This window comes from Streptopelia decaocto (assembly GCF_964273445.1).
Source record: "Streptopelia decaocto genome assembly, contig: HAP1_SCAFFOLD_394, whole genome shotgun sequence".
Taxonomy (NCBI): domain Eukaryota; kingdom Metazoa; phylum Chordata; class Aves; order Columbiformes; family Columbidae; genus Streptopelia; species Streptopelia decaocto.
In genome coordinates this window covers 11,199-13,391 of record NW_028116783.1, presented here as the reverse complement: position 1 = coordinate 13,391, position 2,193 = coordinate 11,199, and the positions used below count along the sequence as shown (strand labels likewise).

The 2,193-nt window shown below is 58.7% G+C and overlaps 1 long non-coding RNA gene across 1 annotated transcript; it reads right to left on the bottom strand.

The window, feature by feature from the left end:
- Nucleotides 1–1,108: 1,108 nt before the first annotated feature.
- On the bottom strand, nucleotides 1,109–1,832 carry LOC309452094. The gene is made up of 3 exons (XR_014186440.1): nucleotides 1,791–1,832; nucleotides 1,597–1,691; nucleotides 1,109–1,238 (listed from the first exon to the last, which is right to left on the bottom strand). It is a non-coding gene; the product is annotated as an uncharacterized lncRNA (long non-coding RNA).
- Nucleotides 1,833–2,193: the final 361 nt, after the last annotated feature.

Genomic DNA, 2,193 nt, shown 5'->3' with positions numbered 1-2,193 from the left:
TAGAGCCACACGGCACAGCTTCCCTCTGGCACCACGCACCGACCCACCTGCTTACGGCGCACAGCTCGCCTCCTGCGTCGCCCCTTCTGTGCCAAGCTGTCCCTCTGCACCTGAAATCAAGTTATTCAGCAAGTCACCCAGCAGCTCATCAACAGCTTGACCATTCCGCACGTCTGCTTTCTATTGCGCAATAGCATTCCAAGCTCTCGGGGAGTCTCCAAAACGCCTGCGCGGGGACCCTCCACTCCCCTGCCCACGGCTACTCCAGCCCAGATGACCGCGCTACCTCTGCCTACGCAATTTAACGCGTCAGCAGATTAGCCGGGGACTCCCAGGGCCCCGTCCACCCACCCCGGACTCCACGCGTCCCGGCAGAGCAGCTCCGAGCCAAACGCACACCCGCGCGGACAGACGCTCCGCAGAACGTTATCGACCACACGACGGCCACAGCACCAAAAACGCTCCACAACGAAAACGGCACTCCGAGACCAGACAGGCATCCATCCAAAGAATCTACGGGGAGGCAGCGGTGAGGCCAGGAGCCTCTCCTACAACCCCAAATGAAAAAGGAGCCCAACGTCACGGCTCCTGACGAGACGGCGGCACCGCCGCAACCCAGCAGAGACGGCGCAACCAAACGAGAAGCTGCTGCAACGCCTAAGAACTTCTTCCCAGCATCTTGAAGTGCCAGTCCCCGAGACTGGAAGGGTAGAGAGCACAGCTGCCGGCACAGCCCAGGACAACGCCACAAACACCACCGACCAGAAACGACCGAAACGCAAGAACCCTCTACGCTTTCGGCTGCTGATACCAGAAAACCAGCGCCCAACTGGCGCTACGCCAGTCGGCACCGGGGTTCCAGATCCCGGGACGGCACCCGAGACGCCTTTCGTGTCCCTCGAACGCAACGAGACCCCAGGATCGTCTGACAGGCGCAAGGCAGGCGTCCCGAACTACACCACAACGCAGACACAGGCTGGAGCTGCCCTGCCCGGCACACGCTGGCGTCGCACGGGAAAGGTCCCCGGGCCCTTCACCTGCCCAAAGGGGACTGTTCCTGGATAGCCCTTGCCCCGAACAGAACTTTACCCCCCTCCCTGCGCTTCCCAGCCCCTTCCCAGCCGCCCAGCCTCCACTTAGCTTTCAGAGGGCCAAGAGACCGAATCCATCTTCAACGGATGAAAACGCCACGTGCGCCGACAGGGATATTCCAGCATCGCCGGCTTCCTCCTCAACATCTACAGCAACACAGGAAAACACACGCTGACTAAGCAGAGCAAACACACAGTATAAAGGCACAAGGCACATCTTCCCTCTGACACCACGCACCGCCCCACCTGCTTACAGTGCTCGGCTCGCCTCTTTTCTCACTCTTGCTTGCCAAGTTGTCCCTCTGCCTACAACCTTTGCCTACACGATAACAGACACGGGCTGGAGCTGCCCCGCCGTGCACAAGCTGGCATCAGTCCGTAAAGTTCCCTGGACCCTTTAGCTGCCCAAAGGGCACTGTTCCTGGACGGCCTTTGCCCCTATGAGAGCTTTAAACCCCCTCCATGCAATTCCCAGCCCCTCCCCAGCCCTCGAGCCTCCGCTTACCTGTCAGAGGGCCAAGGGGCTGCATCAATCTGCAGAGAAAAACACCACGTGCACTAGTAAGCATCTTCCTGCATTGCCCAATTCCTCTTCAACATCTGCAGTAACACAAGAAAACACACACTCACTTAGCAGAGACAACGCACATTATAAAGGCACACAGCACATCTTCCCGCTGACACCACGCAACAACCCACCTGCTTACGGCGCACAGCTCGCCTCCTGCGTCGCCCCTTCTGTGCCAAGTTGTCCCTCTGCACCTGAAATCAAGTTATTCAACAAGTCACCCAGATGCTCATCAACAGCTTGACCATTCCACAGGTCTGCTTTCTGTTTAGGAATCCCACCAGAAGCTCTAATTGAGTCTCTAAAACACTGCGGAAGGGACAGTCCGCTCCCCTGCCCACAGCTACTCCATCCCAGATGACTGCACCACCTTGGCCTGCGCAGTTTAACACGTCAACAGATCAACCGTGCACCCCTAGAGCTCCGTCCACCCACCCCTGACTCCACGCCTCCGGGCAGAGCAGCTCCAGCCAAAGGTGCACATGCACAGACAGACGCACCTCAGAACGTTATCGACAACACATCAACAGCGCC